The sequence below is a fragment of the Chelonoidis abingdonii genome, chromosome 3, assembly GCF_003597395.2.
Source record: "Chelonoidis abingdonii isolate Lonesome George chromosome 3, CheloAbing_2.0, whole genome shotgun sequence".
In the NCBI taxonomy this organism is placed as follows: Eukaryota; Metazoa; Chordata; order Testudines; family Testudinidae; genus Chelonoidis; species Chelonoidis abingdonii.
Genome location: NC_133771.1, coordinates 171,027,287 through 171,050,692, shown reverse-complemented (window position 1 = coordinate 171,050,692; position 23,406 = coordinate 171,027,287). Strand labels below are relative to the sequence as shown.

The window sequence follows — 23,406 nt, the reverse complement described above, 5'->3', positions numbered from 1 at the left end:
ACAGGACAACTGCATAAATCCAGAGTACTGGGCTTTATGCAGGACTCAGGAAGGTCAGTCTTTGTGAATAAGGACTTCTGCACATAAAGGCTTTGGGCAGTCATCTTGACTCACTGAAATCCTTATCCTCAAATACTTTATTATTTATTGATTGAATGAATGAATTAGCACCTACAGGTCCCAACTGACAAGAGGGTCCCATTGCACTGGGCAGTGTACATATGCATAAATCAGAGACAAAGCCTGCCCTGAAGAGATCAATTAAAATAGACACGATAGAGAAATGGTGGGAGAAGGGGATATAACATAAGAAGAATATTGGGAACTGAAGCAATAGTGATTTGCCCAAGTCACAGGGGAAGACTATGGCAGAACCAGGAGTTGAACTCAGAGCTTCTGAGTTTCAGTCCATTGTCTTCCTCCCAAACACTATCCCCATTTCACAGATGGAGAAACTGAGGCAGAGACACTCTGCTCCCACTGAAGTCAATGGCAAAACTCCTTTTGACTTTAATGATGCAGGATCAGAGAGGTAAAGTGCTTTGTTCAAGGTCACACAGCAGAACCAGGTCTCCTGACTCCTAGGTTCTCAGTTAGTAGCACCACACTCTCTCTTTTACTTCAGTGCAAATGAGATTTCTCCCTCCAGCAGGAAATGCTAACTCATTTTCCCAGTGGAGACACTCAAGGAGCTGACAAGCTCCTGCCCTCCTGCAGGAAACTCTGGGAAGGCAGCAATTGTTTTAATGTTTGTTGTTGTGGAGGAGAATATGTATGTTGGATTTTACTGATGGTCTCTTGTTACAGACTGTCTGTTACCATTGTAACCAATCAGATTGATTAAAAAAATTCAAGGAACATGCAGTCTGATTTTTCAAAGGTGCTGAGCACCTCTGAAAATCAGGCCAGTAATCTACCCACTAGGGCTGCCAACTTTCTAAATGAACAAAACCAAACACCCTAGCCCTACCCCTTCCCCAAGGCCTAGCCCCCTTTTCCACCCTTCCCCCATTCACTACATTCCCCCTCCCTCGGTGGCTTGCTCTCCCCCACCCTCACTCACTTTCACTGGGCTGTAGCAGGGGGTTGGAGTGCGGGTGAGGGCTCTAACTGGGGGTTCAGGCTTCAGGGTAGGGCCAGAAATGAGGGGTTCAGGGTGCAGGAGGGGACTGGGGCAGAAAGTTGTTGTGGGGGAGGGCTCCAGCTGGGGTGTGGGCTCTGTCCTGGGGTCAGGGATGAGGGGTTTGGGGTGAACAAGAGGGCTCCAGGCTGGAGGTGGTGCTGAGGGATTCAGAGTGTGGGAGAGTGCTGCAGGTTGAGGCAGGGGGATGTGCGAGGGGTTGAGGGCTCTTGGCTGGGTGTGCTGGCTCTGGGGTGGGGCCAGGGTTGAGGGATTCAGGGTATGCAAGGGGGTTCTGTGCTGGGGCAGGGGGTTAGGGTGCAGGAGGGGGGTGAGGGCTCTAGCATGGGAGTGTGGGCTCTCAGCTGGGGCCAGGGATGAGGGGTTTTGGGTGCAAGAGGGGGCTCCAGGTTAGGGGGGCAGGGCTGGGGCACAGGCTTACCTCTGGTGGCTCCTGGTCAGCAGGGGGTGGGGGCCTAAGGCAGGTTCCTGGCACTATGGACTGTGCTGTGCCCCAGAAGCAGCCAGCAGCAAGTCTAGCTCCTAGGCAGAGGCATGCAGGGGGCTCTGCCTGCTGCTTTTACCTGCAGGCACCTCCTCTCCAGCTCCCATTGGCCAGTTCCCAGCCAATGGGAGTGCAGAGCTGGTGCTCGGGGTGGGGGCAGCACATGGAGCCCTGTGGCCTCTCCCCCCAGCCTAGGAGCCAGAACTGCTGACTGCTTCTGAAGCACAGCGCAGCGTCAGAATAGGTAGGGACTAGCCTGCCTTAGCTGGCAGCAACACTGGCTGGACTTTTAATGGCCCGGCTGGCCGTGCTGACTGGAGCCACCAGGGTCCCTTTTTGAATGGGTGTTCTGGATGAAAAGCGAACACCTAGTGTAGCGGAGTGTGACCGGGGCTCAACCCTCCTTGAGGGCGGAGGGGAGTCACACCGGCTCACCGCACTCTGTCGGCCCGGGGCCCGTCCCTCGCTGCGGGGCTGAGTGAACCAACAGCAGTTAGTAAGCAGCTCAGGCCCTCTGGTGCAGGGCTGAGCAAACGACTGGTCTCTAGATGCCCAGGCCCTGGGTCAGGGCTGGGCCGTCACACAGTCTGAGCTCAGGCCTTTCAACAGGGGCTGAGCGAATAAGGCAACAGTATATAAGCCCAGGCCCTGGGTCAGGGCGGGTGCAGCACACAGGCTAAGCTCAGGCCTTAGAGCAGGGGCTGAGCGAATAAGGTAACAGAATATATAAGCCGAGGCCCTTGGGCAGGGCAGGGCAGCACACAGTCTAAGCTCAGGCCTTTCAGCAGGGGCTGAGCGAATAACCACCGTGAATGGCCTCCTCGGGCCAGGGGAGGGGGAGTCTGCCACCCTTGAAGGGGTGGCAGGGGGAACGCAGGCCCTCCCACTCCACTATGTTCCAGCCCGGGGCCCTAGCAGCGGTCAACGCCGCTGACAGTCAGTGGGGGATCCCGACCGAAACACACTGACGTTGCCTTAGGTGAGTCTGCAGCCTGACAGGAGTCGGCTGCCCCCAGGCCACTTCTAACCTCCCCCTCACTGGGTACCTGCCCTCTGCCAGCGTCGTCCTGGGGGTCCCAAACCATAGGTTCCTCAGGGGGTCCGGCATCGGGAGGTACAGTCCACTCCTCGGGGTACCAAGCGTTGGGGGGTCCGGTTCACTCCTCCACCGGCCGAGCGTCAGAAAGCTCAGTTGGCTCCTCTGAGTACTGGGCCCAGGGGAGGTAAGGCCAGTACCCCTCCGGATACTGGGCACAGGGTAGGCCGGGCCCAGTGAGAGCTCAGACCCCAGTGTCTGCCTTCTCCAGCAGCCTTCTCCTAACTGAGTGCTGGGCCGGGCTTTTGTACTTCTTGTCCCACCCCTTGACTTCTGGGGGGTGGGGACAGGTGGCGGGGCCTCCGCCCGTGGCTGTGCCTTTTCTGGCCTATTCCCCTCAGGAGCATGGGGGAGTGGGGCCTCCTCGCTACACCTGGTCATCCTAACACCAACATAACTGTGAACCCTAATTTTACATGCAGGTATGTACAATGTGCACACTCATGCATGTATACAGGGCCAGTGCAACCATTTAGGTGGGCTAGGCGGTTGCCTAGGGCGCCGAGATTTGGGGGCGCCAAAAAGCGCCCCCCAATTTTTTTTTAAATGGTTGAGCAGCCCTGCTGCTAGGACAGAGAGGGAGTCTGGGCTGCAGGCGGGAGCCAGCAGCCCAGGGTGTCCCCTGGGTCAGGGCGCCGCCGCGGCAGCCGGCAGCCCAGGGTGTCCCCTGGGTCAGGGCGCCGCCTCAGCAGCCAGCAGCCCAGGGTGTCCCCTGGCCCAGGGAAACCCCGGGCTGCCGGCTGCCGTGGAGGCGCTCTGACCCTGGGTCAGGGTGCCACCGTTGCAGCCGGCAGCCCAGGGTGTCCCCTGGGTCAGGGCGCCGCCTCAGCAGCCAGCAGCCCAGGGGGTCCCCTGGCCCAGGGAAACCCCGGGCTGCCGGCTGCCGTGGAGGCGCTCTGACCCTGGGTCAGGGTGCCACCGTTGCAGCCGTCAGCCCAGGGTGTCCCCTGGGTTAGGGCGCCGCCGGAGGGGGTGGCAGGCAGCTCCCATGGAGCTGCCGCAGTCGTGCCTGTGGACAGTCGGCTGCTCGCGCGGCTCCGGTGGACCGCCCGCAGGCACACCGGACCCTCTGCAGGCACCACTGCGGCAGCTCCACTGGAGCTGCGGGACCAGCGCGTGGGGCGGCGAAATTGCCCTCCGCCTAGGCCGCTCAAAACCCTAGCGCCGGTCCTGCATGTATAGCAGATATACATAGAATCTCAATTGTTGTGCGGTTTGAATTCTTGAACGTGGCTTGGTTTCTGCCCTTTGGAACAAAAGTTCAGAATATTAGAGAAATAACACAATATACTACTAACTACTACAGTCATAGTGACAAAGGGTGTTGAATAATCTAAGTCAGGGTTCTCAAACTTCATTGCACCGTGATCCCACTTCTGACAATAAAGTTACTATATGACCCTGGGCGGGGGGTTCAGAGCCCTGCCACCCTGGGTGGGGGGAAAACGGATCATAGGCAAAGCCCTGCCACTCCAGGTGGGGCGAGAAGGGGCTACAGCCTGAGCCCCATTGCCCTAGGTGGGGGTGGAGCTCAGGCTTCTGCTTCAGCCCTGAGTCCCAGCAAGTCTAATGCTAGCCCTGGCGACCCCATTAAAATAGGGTCGTGACCCACTTTGGGGTTCTGACCCACAGTTTGAGAACTGCTGATCTAAGTGATCATAAACTACCTTGCAAAGGTCCAGAACAAAATATACAATAACTCTTCTTAACTAGACTCTATCATTGTGTTTAAAAATTGAACCATATTACATTTCCTTTTGATTTTCATGTTTGTGGCCCAGAAAAGAGAAAACTGACCCCTTTTTTAAAAAAGCACCTTACATGCTGTTCAGTCATGTTCTAATTGCAATGCATGTTCCAGTTAGTATTTGGAACATTATCCAGGGCTAAATGTTACAGTAAAAATCATGATTAATGATAACAAAAATAATTACCCACAAAGCGTGTTGCTCAGTTTGAGTTGCAGCTCCTTTCCACAGAAGTCCACGTAGCTCCTGCGGACTGATTCAAAATGTTGTTTTTCTGGTTTTATATGTTTACTTGGACATCACTAAGAAACTGAGACCCACATCAACATTCTGAACTTTCTCCTTCCCCAAGTTATGGAGTGTTTGGATCTGAAGTTTCGGTTAAGCCTGCTATAAAAATAGTGGCCAGCTCTGCAGTTTGGCTCTGAAACAGGCTTCTGAATCCTTGCAAAATTTTTGGTTGTTGGAATCGGAGGATTTTATTCTAGTAGGAATGTGCCAGAGAGTTTGACATAGGACACTGGGGTTGGGGAGGGGAGGAGAGAGAGAGAAAAACAAACAAACAAATAATTTGCTCAGTATCTGAAAGAAAGCTAAGAAAAGAGTGTGACTGATGTAAGACAGGGTCAGAATGAATTTAAGATAAACACAGGTTGTGTACAGCACCTGCTATAACAGTTCCAACACATAAAGTGCCTTAGGGCACAGCTAACACCTTATCACCTGCAAAGACCACAATCAAGACAAAGCAAAACATGCTTGGACAAATACTACACTCCATACACAGTCTTGACAAAACCCTATTGAAGTGAATGGGAGTTTTGCTTGTATCAGGACTGATTAAGGACTGCAGGATTTCAGCTCATTGTTAGCAAAAATGACACAGTAAATTCACAATTTTAAAAGTCCTTCTGGACATGCAGCAAACCCACTTATTTTAATTGTGTGAAGTTGTCCAAGGTTGCTTTGCTCTCCAGAGCCTGGCAATAGCTCCTGTGAAATGTGATGCCATTGGTTTTCAGTAAAGGTTTCTTTCTGCAGGGCTGCAAACAGAGATCAGCTGCTACTGTGTATACACAACTAGGGAGCAAATCAACCAGCACGTTTAAGCAGCCTTTTTAACCCTGAGACTTTCCAAGATTTCTTCTTTACACAGGAAGTTTCCTTTCTATTGTCAGATTTAGCACTTTGCTCATGTAATCAGATCAGAGCTAGGATCATTGCTGCACAGTAGAAAGACTTCCTTAAGACATTTGTCCTTGAAACTGCACCAAACTCTTGGAAGAACCCAGAACCTGTAAGTATGTATGATTTAGGCAACAATAGCACAGTGCAAAGCTGCAATCAACCATTATACAATATCCGATTAGCAGTGCAGTAGAGATTTTTTTTTCCAGACGTTATGTTACATTCATTTTCAATTCGTTCTGGGGAAACAAATCAATTCGGGCTTCTGATACAGTGACTTTGCAGTAGATGAGCTAGAAATATGTTTGATTTAACTGTTTGTTGCTCTCATGTATCTTGTGGGACAATTATTGTAGCCAGCAAACAGTAGAGAACTTTTCTGATAGTATTAGGCATTATAAATGTGTGTGGTCTCCATCTTGTAAATAAGTTGTTTGTTTTTTTCAACCGCACCCCACAACGAACAATAAATAACAGGGCAAGTAGAATTAGTTCAGGTAGTTCTTAGGAGCAATAAAACATATTAGTTTGCTGGCTTAATTTACTAGTAAAGAACATTCCAGTGTTGTTTTGTCTTAATTGAATTCTACTCAGTACTGTCTATTCTGTGTTTTACTATCTTGTATGTGTCTGTTTAAGTTACTTTGCTAGGACTGCAGTGTGGTTAGACCTGTGTTTAAGCACTATTTATATTCCAGGCACAATGCTGGTAAAATAAGTGCTCAAGATTTAAAAGCTTAAAAAAAGGATAGTTTTATTAGCCTTGAAAGCTAGAGAAGGCACAACATGGATGAATGTCAGATGTAGACCACAGACCCTAAGTCTCCCATGTACTAAGCCAGATCTCAACACGTCCACTTTTGCAACTACATCTTATAAAAGCCTTGAGCTCCCTTTCTATAAATTTTTAATATGCAACAATACTTATGTTTATAAGATTAATTTCTCCCAGGTTAGCCTGATTGATAGCTGGATTGTGGTTTCTTAAGAGCTTTCTCCATGAAACTCACAGAAGAGCTGCATTCCATTTAACTAGTGAATGTAAAAACTGGTAACCATGGATTCAGCCACCACTAACTGCCCGGTGCAATGACTTGTTGTAAACAATACAAATGAGCCAAGATAGCAGAATCAACCAGACATGAAATGATTTTAATAGAAATTACGGTAAAGGTCATGTGATACTGTATCAGCTTGTATTCAGTATTAAAGGGAAAGTATTTCAATTTTTCAGGTTCAATTTAAACTGTGTATCTCCACCAGCCCCACTGTTGCACTAGATCCACTGAAGGGGAAAAAACATTCTCAGGAAATGTTTCTGTTTAATTACATATTATGATTTAGGCCATGATCCTGAAAACACCTATGCACATGGTTAACTCCTGTGAGTAGTCCCATTAAACTAAAAATCAGTGTGACTACTCATGCTTGCAATTAGGGGTATGCATAAGTATTTGTAGGATCAGGCACTTAGTAGGTAAGTTACTATACAAAAGATCTTTGTAATTTAAAGAAACAGTCAATGCTGAAATTAAATTGTGAAATAGAAGTTTTAGTATTTTGACAAGAAGGATAATAGGTTATATCTGTTGTGGAGGTTTTAAGTGTTATGACTTTCATTTCTCATTCACCATGTCCCAGTCCCTGGTCTTAATTTATAGCCTTTGTCTTTTGGAGAGGTGGTAAACCAATGATGTCAGCTAGTATAATACTGCATGATGATAGGCACATGCAGATTGCGTGAGCAGTGGTGTGTCTTATCTCAAGATTTTCCATCCCACCAAATCTTTGCTGACTCCTGACTGCCATGCGCCCCATCAATCACAAATTCTAACCATAACCAAATCCCTTTCCGTGTGTGTATGTGTATACATATATGTCTGTATTTTCATTTCCCCCCTTCCAATTTTCAAGCCCTTCTCAAAGCCTAGAAGAATCAACTATTATCCTCCATTAATCTCGGGTGCTTTCCTTTGCCATGCCTGTGCTAACCATGTAGAGTTTGTAAAAGAGAACAATAAATAATAAAACCAAACAAAAATACCCAAGAACTTTGTCATATGACAACTCCAATGATTGTAAATCTAAGTCCACAACTGCCACATCCCAAAAAAGCCTCCCCTAAGAACTTTAACCCTCTTCTATTGTTTTTGTCACCCCTCTATCAACTCTCTGTGGTTTCTTGTACTTATTATGTCACAATGTTATTTGGATGAATGCAACTGTAAGCTCCGTGGGCAGGGAACTTGACTTATTTCTATGACTGTAAAGGGTCACACACAGCTATGTCCTGTCAGTAATGATAATATATAGAGATTTCAGCCAGGAAGTGTTTTGAATTATTTATCATCACCCTGTTAGAATTGACCAGCGTATGTCAGGCATACAGGGTTACCATTAAAAAGTATATAGCTAGACAAAGCGACAAATCCTGTTTGCTTTATTCTTCTGAGTAGTCCCACTGACATCAGTGGGACTCCTTGTGTGCATAAGGAGAGTGGGATTTGGCCACAGTAACAGGCCACTCACTACATATAGGCCCTGTTAACCCGACTTCTACTGAAAAGAAGTGCATTTGAAAAGCAAGTAAAAGGAGAGCTTTCTGATTAGACAGGTATGTCAGAAAAATCTTCCAAATACAACAAGGACCTTTGTCATTGTTTGAATTGTGTAAGTGTTAAGATTTTGGTAGTGCACAGAAAAGAGGGGGAAATATGATTTTTTGAGACAAAATAGTATCTTTAAAATGTGCACATCCGGCCCTAATGTAGCTCCCCCCAAAAAGGTGACTTAACAGTGAAGTTACCATACAACTGTTCATACACAGACTGATGGAGATCTCAAATTAAATTAAAATGTTTGGAGAAAAATCAAGACTAATATCCAAATAAATTATAAGACAGTACTGCTTCCCCCCCCCCCCCCCCAAGTGTGTTGTTAATTATTGAACAAAAACCCCGGAAANCACCTTACAAATATTAACTAATTAATCCACACAACACTCTTGGAAGGTAGATATTAGAGTTGTTTGGGAAGTTTAGTCAAAAATTAAATTTCAGTAAAAAAAAGTTGTAAACTTCTGCAAAATTTCTAATGCATTCCCCCCGCCCCAAAGTGTGTTGTTAATTATTGAACAAAAACCCCGGAAATACATACATATTATTGAGCCTGGCAGAAGCAGTGATCTTTTGAATGTATCAGAGAGGTCTCAGCCTAGAAGAACAAAGAATTCAGGATCAGACGTGCAGTATGGCTTCAGGAACATGGGGCGAGTGGCAGCCTTCCTTTGTTTCAAGTGGGTATCTCTTACTGACTGTGACACCAGTTTTTCTCTATCGATTTTGAATAAGATATTGGATTTATGACCTAAAACTTTGAGAAGTTAGAGAATGGGATGACAAAGCACTTTTTCCAACAGGCAGAACTGGAAACTGAGTTTTCCTGTCTCTGGTCCAGGATTCATAGACTATAGTGATGGGCATAATATAAGAACCTACACAGAAAGAGAAGTCTATTTTGAGCAGAAGTTACCAGAAAACCTCTCTGCATACTTGAAACTGAGACAGAGACACATAACACTTAGTGAAGATTCAGGGCACACAAGTTTTTTTTCTTTTAATCGTATAACACAAGATAGAGCACATTTTTGGACACAGTGAAAGTAATCAATGATTACCATTAAGTATTAATAATTAATAATATAGTTGATGGTAGCCTTGCATCTTGTAAACATCCCTACAGCTGATCTGAAATAAGAAAAAGAAACAACTCTGTAGGGATGGGCACTCTAGCTGGTTTTTTATTTTAACTGAACTTCTGCTATTTTTTCAGTGTCTAGGTACCAACATGTTAGCACTTGAGGAATGTTTGTTTGGTTTTTTGCTTGTGAAAATACCAGATGGACAGTCCTGATAACTAAATTCCTGTCATGTTTGTGTAAACTTCTGCAAACTGAGTCAAAATAGGTTTGGAAGTACCACCTGAAGGGATGAGAGAGTGATTCAATATCCAAGCTCACTCAGTACTTGGCCTGTTCTGTTGAGGCTGCCAAAAAGGGTGAAAAATGTGTTGGTGTCTTTTATTAAGTGGGAGCCTGCCTACCAGGGACTGGACTGAAGCCACAAATTCATTTCATATGGACTACTAAGCAGCCATCACCAAATATCTAGTCATCAAATATTTCAGAATATTGCTATTTAAATTCTTATATGTTTCAAATATTAACAGTATTTATAACAACACAGTATTTATAGATTCGATTTCTAATGTGGTTTTACAACACAACTCGTATGGATAAAACAGGCCTTATCCAATTGAAGTCAGTGGAAGGCTCCTGTTGACTTCAGTGGGCAATGAATTGGGCCCATAATGATTTTAATTGTCTTTTGATTCCTTTTTGCTTTTCAAATTTACTTCTTTCAGGGTCATCAAAGGTGTTATGTTCTCCAGGACACACAACTGTCTTGTGGTCTAGAAACAGAGTGATAATCAGAACCAACTGGATTAAAATTAACTTATTCTGACTTGAGCATGTGTTTTGATTATGCTGAAATATTCTTCCATTGTTTGTCTGTACTAGATGGTAGACTGGTACAGACAAACAGTGCCAGACTAGCCATCAGGATTCTGCTTGCACACGCTCTCTCTTTCCTGGTAAGGCTTTAAAACTGGGCTGTTGGACCTGTTTAGTGTTATGCTAAGAATTTCAAAAGTGACCAGTGATTTTTGGACACCTCTGTTATCAGGTGCCCAACTTGAGACCCCTTTAAAGGGGCTTGATTTTTCTGAGGATGAGTGCTTAGCACTTTGAGAATCAGTCCCCTTTAAGGGGTCTCAAGTTGGGGACCCAAATCACTAGTCACTTTTGAAGATCTTTGCCTTAAGCTTTTTCAGAGCTGTAGCTGGATGATGACTTGGCTTGGAGTGGTGTTCTGTGAAGGCAAAATGAAGCAATGGCTCAGAAGTAGCTGAGTCGGTGATCCTATGCCATCACTAATTTTTAGCTGTACTTGTGCTATTTCATGTATTCTAGCCATATCTACTATTTTATTTAAATCGAGCTTAGTTTCTTGAGTTATCATCAGCCTTTCATGTATTTTTGGTCAAATAGGCCTAGATACTGTCTCAAACTGATGTCTCCTTAAACTGTCTTTAGCTAATAGCTTTACCTCTATCGCATACTGCTCTGAGTTCATTTGGACCTTCTACTTTATTATAAATTCTATAGCTTTTGTGGTGTCATATACACTTCTACTCCGATATAACGCTGTCCTCGAGAGCCAAAAAAAATCTTACTGCGTTATAGGTGAAACCATGTTATATCAAATTTGCTTTGATCCGCTGGACTGCACAGCCCCTCCTCCCTGGAGCGCTGCTTTACTGTGTTATATCCGAATTCACGTTATATCAGGTCGTGTTATATCGGGGTAAAGGTGTATATCGAACCTATTGTAATATGGCTCTCTTTTTTTCTTTCAACTGACATATTTTATCCAAATTTTTATAAATGTCTTTACTTTTCTCTCCAGTCCAGATTAACAGGTAACAGCCTTTTCCCACCTCATTTCTGGATTTCAGGTGACCCTGAAAAATGAACTTTTCCCACTCCGTGTGAAGGTTCCTGCTTTTTTAGTTCATCTTGAGTAGCTGAACTGGGTAGAAATATTTTTTTCCTTAGGTTGCATCTACACTTCAAGAGCTTCTTATAGCTGTGGCCTGGTCTACACTACTGCAGTAGGTCAACCTAAGTTATGCTACTCTAGTTTTGTGAATAATGTATTTGGAATTGACGTAGCTTAGGTCGACTTACTGCAGTGTCTACGCTGTGCTGCGTCGATGGGAGATGCTCTCCTGTCGCCTTACCTTACTCTTCTTGTTCTGGTGGAGTACTGGAGTTGACTGGAGAGCGCTCTGCCGTTGATTTAGCAGGTCTTCACTACACCTGCTAAATTGACCCCACTGCATCAATTGCAGCAGTGCCGATCTACCTGTAGTGTAGACATGGCCATGCAGTGTTATTGTTTACTTCCATGGGTATAATCCTGTGAGTGATAGAGCTGAACCTAAGAAATTATTCCATTTGTACTAGGGTAGTGCCCGCTGGCCTAGAAGTTATACAAACAGGCAGGGGTGTTGGAACAATTTGTATAGTGTGATGCTGATGATGGAAACCGTGTGTTTGGTGTGTGTTATTACTACTTTAAGTCAGCGGGTGTGGCAGCAGCACTCCTAGTTCTAGCACCACTGCAGACAGATAGTCTTTATACCTAACAGCTTGCAATTTTACAAAATTCTAGCTAGAGAGATTCTCAGGTAGTGAACAAACTTTACTTTTAATAGCAGCTACTGAAAAGAATTGCATCACAAGTAAAACACCATTTCTACCAAAATCTAACCGCCTATACATTTAGTTAAACAAAATTTGTAAAATGGTTTATAATAGCACCAGCTGGTGACTTTTAGTTATATTACACATGTATTTCTAAAACAATTTTTTTATATACCTATATAAATCAGTTAGTTTAAGTGGTAGCGTATGTATTGTAAACTAGCCTGTAGATTTCAATTCAATAAACTTCTCTTATCAAAATTAACCCATTAGAGTTCATATATGCTATTTTGTAATCTTAAGACTATGAAAATTGATACACGAGTCAAAAGAAGTATTTTCTTTTTGGTTAATGGAATGGCATATTGGAACTAAACTACAGCATTTCAAGGATAAACTATCTTGTAAAATCCCTCAGTGTGGTGTATGTGATGCTCATTTTCAGAATGGATTTGGATTTTCCAAATCACTCCTTTTGTTGGTGAAACACATGCTGCAATTAGCCAAATATGTTTAGACTTTTGTTGCAGAAAGTCTTTTTCTCGTTTTCCCTGAAGATGTTAAAATTCTACATTCAGTGGCACAAATTAGATGGAGTGATATAGATTGCATTAAAACACCAATTGCAGGCCAAGAACTGCAGGAATCTGGTCATTGCTTTTAGAATGTCAAAGTAATGGTTAATGTATGTATGGTTAATGTATGTAGCCAATAGAAAATGCATGCTGATCAGCAGATGTTCTGTCTTGGTGGCTGCCAGAACTCTTGCAGCATGTTTGCTAAACCCTATATACAGGACCTCCGTTCATTGGGTTACTCATTGAGCTTTTAATAGTCAACTTAATTTTAGTTAAGGTTCAGTTTAGTAACTCTAGAAATTTAATGGAAAATATGCTCTGTGTTAAACTGGTAAACTGCATTAAACATGATACGCATAGACGCAGTATCTTTGGAGGTAAAAGATAAAAGATCAATTCCTATGGATCCTACAGTCACAAGCTTTTAAGGATAAATTACAGAAACTTTGTAATTATTGTGGGTAATCTTGCAGAAAATTAAATCTGGAGTTTGCATGTGTGAGGAAGTTTGGTCTCCTTTGCGCACCATAGCTGTGTAGTGTAAAAGCAGCTCACTGTAGTGTGGGTTCCTTGGTTACCTGTCAGGCTTTGTGTTTCACTTCACTGCAGGTAAAATGCTGTTTCTAAGACTGGCTAAATCCCTGGCAAAAGCAAGAGGTCTTATTGTCAAGGCATGTTTCTGAGACCTGTAGTTCTTACTTTCTCTGTCTCTTTGAAAGTGGCTTTAGAACCTGCTGAAGTTTACAAGGTAAGAGAGAAAGTCTGACTCTTTTTTTCAGATTTTTTTTTTTTATTGGTTGTTTCATGGTTTCAGACTCCTGGTGGAGTACAAATACCACAGGCAAGACATTTTGTCATACTTAAATAAGGTCTAATTTAACTGCAGAGGGCCAGTTATTACCCTATAGATTGAAACACCAGGGACTATAAATATACCGTAATTAAGAACTGGTTTAAAAAAAAAAAGACAAGGGTACAGTGTGGCAACAACAAAAAGCAGCAAGAGGTTTTTCTGTTAATTTTATCAAGGGAATGTTTTACAGTGCTCTTGGAAGATGTCTGTCTGATGTCCCTGGAGAATAAAAGCCTCTGTTTACCCACAGGACAGGTATTACAAGGAGATTTGCAGTGCAGACTTTCTCACATTTCCTTTATGGCCTTGTCTACATTAGGGTTTTTCAGCCCCATTAATCCCAAAAGATGCAGCCCCATTGTGGGAGAGGCAAACTATAAATTTGGCAGGGCTAAGGTTTGACCATTCCAGGCTGGTCTAGCATCAAATACTTCGGTTGTTACCAAAATTATATATATTAGCAGTTAGGGGTCCTCCAGACTTACCAAGGGGTGGGGCAGTCTTTCTCACAATAGCAGGTGCAATTCTGCTTCAGACAGCTGAAAAGAGAATTCACTTGGGAAGAGCTGCATGGTCCCCAAATCAGAGCGGCATGCCTTACAAATGCCATAAATAGTCTTCAGATGCTTCTATTTTATAATCTTGTCCATCACATTATGTGATTTCAGCATAGCAATTGAGATATCTGTGGTGATTTTATTAACTATTAAAAGTATTTTCTTTGACTAACAAAGAGAGAATGTGTTTTAGTTCTAATGATCAGTGGACAGGGAGTCAAGACTCTTGGACACTAATCATAAAATAGATCTATCAGTAGGGATGATAATAATATTAAATATCTATCTTGTAGGAGTATTGTGCAGTTTAATGTTTGTAAAGTGCTTTGAGCATCTTGGGCGAAAGGTGTTATAGACATACAAAGTATTTCTCACTGATATAAGGCTCTTATTTAGGCTCCCCCTTTAATCACTTTTATTTATAACAAAGCCTTGAATATCAGTTCCAACATGGTTAGCTACCATAAATGATGTGATAATGAGGATGGAGTATAGGTCACAAGCCTGCAAAGATGTGTGAGGAGATGGTGAGCTTAACCTACCAGGTGAAAGAAAGGTTAGTATACCAACTGCAGGAACACTTCAAAGCATGTAGATAGTTTGCTGCACTAACTTAATTATCTGTGCTATAGATATGTTTGACAAACATATCTATAGCCCAGATACTATTACTTCACAGTGGGAGATAGCAGAGTGCTTCTGTTTGGTTGGCAGTTTACTGAATCCTTCCTTCTGCTTCCCTGCATTACTCCTTTCAAGGACTTTCCCCCCTTCCCCTTAATCCATTTGATGAATGGAAACTTATTCCTTTCTTGGTAATGGCAGAAAATATTTTAAGGAAGGCAATGTGCAGCCGGATAGGATGGATTGAAATGATTCTTAACTGAGACTGATAAGAATTCACTTTTTTTTTTGAATCCATTGATAATTGAGCACCTAAGTAAAAGCTGTCTCTCTCTCGCTCCCTGCCCCCCCCCTCTATTTCTTCACTGAATGTGTTTTGGAGCCAGTTTGTTTCTCCATGAAAGAATGCCTCTGATCATTATATAATGCTATAGTCTGCTTCTGAGCAACTGAATGTTGTGGACTTTTCTGCAAACGGTGTGATCTGAAATGTAAAAAGGGAGCATTACAAACACCACTCATCCCAGCAAAATTGAATGAAGTGACCTGTTCTCTGTCACCAAGATGTGGCCTGTTGTAAGGCTGTTGGGAAGCTGTGGGCTCTAACAGGTAGAGATGATGGGGAACCTCTCAATGTTTTATCCTTTCCTCTTCTGTAAGGTCTTACACGGGAAGGTACTGTTTTTAATTATGGTTATTTTAATACTGATCCTCTGAAGTTGGCAGGTAGATGGGGAAAGAGAGAAGTTCATGATAACATGCTAAAAAAAGCCCAAATGTTCTATATAAATAAAAATGGAGTAATAAAACAAATGAAATGAATTCATACACAAGGGGAATCCATTTTAGGAAGGCTCTTAATTCCAGTGCTAGATTATTCGTTATGGAAAAGTGAAAAGCATTAACTAAGAGGCACTAGAAGCAGGGCTGGCTCCAGGCACCAGCTTATCAAGCATGTGCTTGGGGCAGCCACTCTGGAGTAGGGCAGCACTTTCAGGTATTCAGCGGCAATTTGGCGGAGGATCCCTCACTCCTGCTCGGAGCGAAGGACCTCCCGCTGAATTGCCGCAGATTGCGATCACGGCTTTTTTTTCTTTTTTTGGCTGCTTGGGGCGGCAAAACCCCTGGAGCCAGCCCTGACTACAAGTATTCCTTTAATTCAGTGAATTCACTTGAATTAATTCAGTTGCCAATACTTCTAACCAGAGAGAGCCACAGGTAAAATCTAAATGATTTTTTTGCCCCTGTACAACAGTGCCTTGGTTACAAGCACAGAAACAGAGGTTGGACATGTACTCTTTTTTTTGTATGTACAAAGAGATTATATATTGGTTATCTCTGTTGTGTCAGTTGCCCATGTATACTTAATACTGAATTTTGTTATTCAACAAAGACTTAAAATCCAGAGACACAGGCCAAATTCTGATCTCAGTTACGGTGGTGTAAATCTGGAGTAACTCCATTGCTGTTAGTGGAATTACTCCAGTTTTCCACAGGTGTACCTGAGACCAGAACTTGGCCAATGATCAAGTCAGTAATCTTCTGATCCGAAGATGCAGTTGATAAGACATGTTTTACTTATATGTTCTGTACTAAAGTTAGTGCCTACCAGTTCTTAAGAAAAGCTTCTGCTAAAATGAAAGTGAAACTTGCAGTTTATCCAAGTTATTTGTTGTGGGTTGTCTTTTTTTTGGTCAGATTGAATTTCATAAAGAAACTATTGTATTGTAATAATTCCTACAAGCTTTGACTGTTTCTTTGGGGGGAAAAGTACTGACCTTTCCCTATTTTTAATAAAACCTTTATGGTTTTCAGTTTGCCTCCTCTGTGATATTGCAGGAATTTTTATTTTGTGTGATGATAAGGGAAATTCTATTTATTTCTTCTGTATATAAGACATCTGAAAAGTCTTTGGGAAGAGGAAGGTAAATCAAATTTATAGGGCTGATTATCCTCTCACACTTGTGTAACTGAAAGGAAGATCATGTCCTATGTACTGTATTGCCTGTACATGCAATGTTACATGGAACAAAATAAGTACATTGTGATCTGTTAATTTAAGCACAAGACATTTGGAACAAGTTAATAAAAGCAAGCAGTCAGTGGTAAATTTATGAGGGCAAATATTGTCCTTTGGTGCACATGTGCCTCTCCCTTTGCCAGTTAATAGAAGATGTCCGTACATCTAAAGGTGTGGTCCAGTGGATGGGACAAAGGACTGAGTTGTGGCTCTGCCACTGATCTTTTGTAAAGAGCTTTGAGATCTCTGGATGAAAAGCATTATAAAAGAGTTAAGTATTATTAAGTCTGCTTTATTAGACAATGGGCTTTATTGGTTTTATTTTTTTATTTTATTTTATGGTTTGTGCTTTGTATGAAAAGAGACTACTAGGAAAGCCCTTTGTGCTTTAGCACTGACATTTTCCTTTGACCTCCTTTTTCTTGCTCATGCCTGTGCTACTGAAAGTTAAAGGACATAATAAAGCTACATAAATAACAAGCATATTGTAATAGATCATCATTAACATGAACAAGTCATTGTTATGGATACCTTCAGATACCTCTGAAATAACTCCAGTCCCTTCCAGTGTCGCTATGCAGATGTGACAGGAACAAACACTCTTCCCCCCCTTAGTATTCATTTGTCTGGGACTACTCCTGTGTACTGGAAAAGATCCATCCCAGTCCCTTTTCCAGATCAAGGCTACTTCAGTCGCAAACAGACAGAGCTTCATGGAGGTGACAGAAAACTAATGGATAGCACCAATATCCATCCACCACAGATCTGACCAACAATTCCTTACTGTGTCACCCCACATGGCATTGAAAAGCATAATCTCCAGGGAGTTCTATAAATACAAGCTAAGATCTCTGAGAGCTGATCACTATCTGGAAGGAATAATATGTGCAGTGTATTGTAAGAAATTACCAGCTCCCTGGAAAGCTCACAACATAATCCCTTTCTGCATAGATTTCTCTTCTGTATGAACCTTATGCACCTCACCTATTTCCTTGCTTCCTACAATATGATTTTGGTCAATGCAGTTTTTTCAAATACCTTCCTAGTAGTCCTAGTTTTCTTCTCATTCCTTCCTTAAATGTCAGCCATCATGTTGGAAGATAGACTTAGAAAGCAGTGTGTATAATAATTGCTCCCCCATCACTCCCCCTTTTCCTGTAGCTTGGTTTTCTGACTCCAGCTGTGCACCATAATTTTGAAAACTACTTTTCTGTTGCACCCAGGACTCAAACAAATGCCCACAAATCTATTTCTGCTTCTTTGCCTGTTGGGTATCTGCTGTAGAGAGAACATAAACATGGAAATAACTGCCTGACCTTGTTCCTATTCTGTGCCTCCATTTGTGGTTTAACATTGAATAAATTCACCGGCATGCCACCTGTTCTTGCTTAATCCTCTCTTTGGCAAGTCCAGCTGTGCACTTGAGGAACCAGTATTGTGCCAAAATCTGCTGGTCAGAACATGTTTGGGGGAAAAAAAGATCCTTTCCTAAAACATTAAATATAAGGACTGGATATTGTTCTGGTTCTGACTTGCAGAAGGCCATTCTCCTTTTTAGAATTGCTTAGGAATAGTGACTGTGTAGGCTACTGAGTCTTTGAATGTTATATTATCCTGCACTTGTATGATTTCAGCTATTCATTTTTGAAGGAGGCAGTCCATATCAGTGGTCAGTCCACATCAGTGGTCAAGTAGCTCCTCCAAAATGCTATTTGACTAATCTGAAAAGAAATTGGTCTTGAAAATACCCTTGTCCAGAGTTTCCAAAAAGTCCATAAACACTTGATGCATGATGGATTCTTTCTTTATCAGGCATCTGCTTCTTTTTGCTAGCTCAATTCTCGAGCAATTTTTTTTTCTTCTGTAGTAAGAGGCAAGCAATATATTCCATATGCCACCAAGCTTTGTAAAGAATCTTACTGCTAACAATCTCACAGCTGCTGAGGAATAGTCCAGGCCTTGCTTGTAAAGTGACACTAAGCACAAGAGTATGTATTCCATTGGGATTGACCATGTATTTTCATTCACCTTTTTTTCCTTCTTGAAGGAAATATGTTAATGCCTCCTAACTACATGCCTAACAGATGATGGCAGCCACCAATTTCCATAGCAAAGCCCCTTGGCCACAAAGCAGCTAAAAGAAATCTGGAATTAGACAAGTTCATCTTTGCTGCGAGCTCAGCAGCAGACCATCTCAATCAAGAGCAGTGGAAATGACAGACTAAGCAATTGTCTTAGCAACACTAAGAACCTGTTTGGCCCTGAAAGAAATATGCAGATGTAAACTCTTCAGAATATAAAACCTTTAATACTTAGGGACAGGTTTCAAAGGTGGTTGGTGTTCTGCACCTCTGAAAATCACGTCCTTAGTTTCTGACCATGGATTGCTTGAACAGCTACTGAAAGAGCACCCTTCAAAATATGCAGAATGACCTCCAGCTGAGACAAGCTTAATATACCTCCTGCTGGCTCAGCCAGGTGGAACCTTTCCTTTTGGCTCACCCAATTTGCTGCCCACAGACCATGAAAGTCCCTGGGACTTAGCTGTGGGAATGTGCGGGGACACATGGCCAGTACAGAAACAGGATGGGACACCCTCCTAATTGGTTAAGTCTAGTGGCCATAAGTTCTCAGATACAACAGATTCCTCAGGTGATTACAGTGGGTGGCCGAATTTGCCTTTATAGACAATAGTTTAACGAACATAATGTGCTTCAGATACGCTCTTTTTAAAACAGTAGCCAGGTCTCTGCATGCTATGAATGCCTGAAATAAACAGCAGTGGTTCTTCCTCCTGAAGTAGCCTCACATAAGTTCACTGATAGCTTTTTATCAGCTCCTACAATGCCCTACATTGGAAAGTAACAGTAGCTTATGAAAAATATGGTTGGGGCTTGTGTGACTTCCAGGAGGATCTCCCTTATATATGGGATATGAAGGGACTTACAGAACCAGCAGGTTTCATGCACATTTTGTCAGAAACATCTACCAAAATATAGCATGGTATCACATCTCCAGAAGCACAGAGCAGATGGAAATATCTTCCTGTACATTGACTTGTGTTACTCTGATGAAAGGCATTGTTTCTCTCCTGCTGTCAAGCCAGCTAGCCCCCAGCAGCTGACAAAAATCTCAATCTGCAGGATGTTACCAATGAAGTTGAAATGACCACATGCTTTAAAGGAAAATTTATTGGCTATTACAGCCTGCACCAGCAACTGCTTGAACTCACTGGTCCAAGCTCACCCCTAGTGTAACACAAGTGAAGTCAGTGGTGTTCTGGCAGGTTGAATTCAGTCCACTGAGTTTATCCATGGGGAGGTTAGAATTCATTTTCCAAGAAAGAACTCAAGTCCTTAGTGTCTGTGCTGGACTTGGACCATCTGTTTTTATTCTTCTACTCCAAATTCATTAGCTACTTCACCAGTGTCTTGTACTTCACTTTCTGATGTGATGGGCCCTCCAGAAACTAATCCAAATTCAAGACCCAGAGTTGTATACTCTGATAAAAGAAGTGGCTATAGAAGGTGCTTCAAAATATTACAGTCCAGGAGTCTGTTTTTATCCAAAAAAAATGTAGTTTGTAAACTCAGTTTGTCAATGCAATCCTGACAACTAAAACCCTACAAGTGTTCCAGCAGCAAGTGAAAAACAGATTCCATATAGGCCCTTGTCCTGATCGGGTTGTTTGACTGCAAGAGCATGCAGTTGCTTGATTGGAAAGATGCATATGAAACCAAACTCAAAAGAGAGTTGAAGTAATCATTAACTGACTCACCTTCTGGATGTGACAAGTGATGAATCAGCGTAAACTTGCCCGAAGCTTTCTTCGGGACAATACCCACAGGGGAAACCCTCATATGCTCAAGTGGAGCATTATCAAACAGACCCACTATTCTCCCTACATGCCAGTTCTTTTCTATCTTGCCTCTAACCACCTGAGGACATATAACTGCTGATCTCAGCTTCCTTGCCAACATTTTGTCTTGGGGCCAGAGTAAGATGGTTTAAACCCTCCACAGAACCTTTACACAGCAAATGTGTGTGGTGTTTTTAATTTTTTTTTTTAATTTGTCAGCCTATTTCAACAACCAGGAAAACATTTTATCTGCCCTCACTGGAATTTATGCTCTTTGCAGGCCCCTTTAATCAACTCTTGGCTTTTTCCACTGTCTTGCTTTGATTTGGATGACTGCTTGAAGCACCTGCTAATGGCCTGGAGCATTCATGCCTAAATTTGCAGTTTCTGTACCACTCACAATCAAACTGTTAGTAAACAGCCTTCTGGAGCACCTGCTGCATTATTTGGGGCTAGGAGTCTGTTCTCTGTTTGCTGATGAAAGCATTTTCTACAATGCTGTCTTTCTCTACCCTGTCCCAGTCCATGCCATCCTCCACCTAAATTGCATGCTGTACCTTAGCCACACATTAGCCTTAAAAGTAACATCAGAATTCTTGATCTTCTCCAGATACTTGAATAACTCGCAGGATTTTTCCAGGATATTAGGGTAATGGGATTGGTACAACTATATAATAACAATCTAGCTCTTATACTTATCATCTGTAGATTGCTAAGCACTTTACAAAGGAGGTCTGTATCTTTATTCCCATTTTACATATAGTGAAACTAAGGCACAGAGCAGGGAATAATTTTCCCAAAGTGACGCTCTAGGCTAGTGGCAGATCCAGGAACAGAATCTGGATCTCCTGATTCTCAGTTCACTGCTCTATTCACTAGGCAACACTGCCTCTAGATAGACATACAATGAAGGAAAGAAAAAAAAATCCTAGAAGCGTATAGAAAATCCCTGGTCTCTTTTCCCCAGGTAATGATAGCTCAGATCAAAGCTGCTGTGTATTGGTGATTATCTTCACTGCTTTTGGGATTCTTTTGTGCCAGTCTCCTACATGTATCTTCTAGATCTTTTACCTCCTCTTTATCGTGCATAAGCAAGAATACATGGTTGAGCTGCATACACTGTATTTTCTCATTCATATCACCTGGCAACCCTAAGTTGGGCTAACTATGCACAAGACTTCACAGGTATCATAGTCCAACAGAGCAACTGAGGCCTGGTCTACACTATGCGTTTAAATCGATTTAAAGAGCATTAAATCGATTTAACGCTGTACCTGTCCACACTACAACGCTCTTTATATCGATATAAAGGGCTCTTTAAATCGATTTCTGTACTCCACCCCGACGAGAGGAGTAGCGCTAAATTCGATATTAACATATCGAATTACGGTTAGTGTGGACGGAAATCGACGTTATTGGCCTCCGGGCGGTATCCCACAGTGCACCACTGACCGCTCTGGACAGCAATCTGAACTCGGATGCAGCGGGCAGGTAAACAGGAAAAGCCCCGCGAACTTTTGAATTACATTTCCTGTTTGCCCAGCGTGGAGCTCTGATCAGCACGGGTGGCGATGCAGTCTCAAATCCAAAAAGAGCTCCAGCATGGACCGTACGGGAGATACTAGATCTGATCGCTGTATGGGGAGACAAATCTGTTGTATCAGAGCTCCGTTACAGAACACGAAATGCCAAAGCATTTGAAAAAAAATCTCCAGGATACACAGCGCTGCGTGACAAGCGTAACGGGAAGCCAGAGACTCAAATGGACGCTCATGGATGGAGGGGGTACTGAGGACTCCAGCTATCCCACAGTCCACAGCAGTCTCTGAAAAGTATTTGCATTCTTGGCTGAGCTCCCAATGTCTGTAGGTTCAAACACAGTGTCTGGCGTGGTTCAGGGAATAGCTCCTCAGTTTCTTCCCCCCCACCCCCACACGTGAAAGAAAAGGGAAAGAAATCATTTCTTGACTACTTTCAATGTCACCCTATGTGTACTGAATGCTGCTGGTAGACGCGATGCTGCAGCAGTGAAGAGCAGTATCCGCTCCTCTCCCTCTCCCCCTCCCCGGTGGTAGACGGTGCAATAGGACTAGTAACCGTCCTCATGAATATCTAACATGTTGACATCGAGGCCAACATTGCTGGTTACTCCCAGTAGATAGGACAGAACAGCTAATAACCAGCTTCATCATAGCAACTGGGGGCTTCAGCCCCCTCCCTTTCCTGTGTAAAGAAAAGATTCTGTACTGCCTGGACTGTCATAGCAGCAGCATGCTGGGCTCCTCTCCCCCACACCGCTTAATGTCCTGCCTGGACTATCATCGCGCCGGGAGGCTGCCTCCCCCTCATTTTATGTCACTAAACACTCAGTGTTTCTTATTCCTGCATTCTTTATTACTTCATGACACAAATGGGCAGGACACTGCCACGGTATCCCAGGAAGGTTGGGGGAGGAGGGAAGCAACGGGTGGGGTTGTTGCAGGGGCACCCCCTGTGAATACTGACACGGAGCAGCTGTGCTCTGATACACTGGTCCTCTAATACACTTGCCCCTTATTCTAGGCAGGACTGACTCTATTTTTAGAAACCATAAGGGAGGGATTGACTCAGTCCCAAGTGAGTCAATCCCAATTTTGCTTTTGCGTTGCGCCCCCGGCCGATTTCAGCCAGGGGCACTCATGATAGCAGCGGACAGTACAGAGGGGGAGAGATAACTGTCATTTCATTGCCAGTTTACTCCGGCAGTAGACGGTACAGAACGACTGGTAACCATCTCTGCTATCATGCAAAAGCAAGTGAATGCTGCTGTGTAGCGCTGGAGTATCGCCTCTCTGTCCGCGGCATCCAGTACACATACGGTGCCGGAAAAAAAAAAAACTGAACGGGCTCCATGGTTGCCGTGCTATGGCGTCTGCCAGGGCAATCCAGGG

At 43.3% G+C, this 23,406-nt stretch overlaps 1 protein-coding gene across 4 annotated transcripts in view; it reads left to right on the top strand.

Moving 5' to 3' along the window:
• The window catches only part of ESRRG (estrogen related receptor gamma), a 501,342-nt gene that overhangs the window by 29,589 nt on the left and 448,347 nt on the right, over positions 1 to 23,406 (top strand). The window contains exon 1 of one of the 4 annotated variants that reach the window (XM_032786260.2): positions 5,611 to 5,766. The exons of 2 other annotated variants lie outside the window; for them this stretch is intronic. The gene's annotated coding sequence lies outside the window, so the exon portion shown is untranslated. Of the gene's footprint in view, positions 1 to 5,610; positions 5,767 to 13,205; positions 13,312 to 23,406 lie in introns of those variants that run through there. One more of the 4 variants, XM_032786261.2, reaches the window with a different exon arrangement.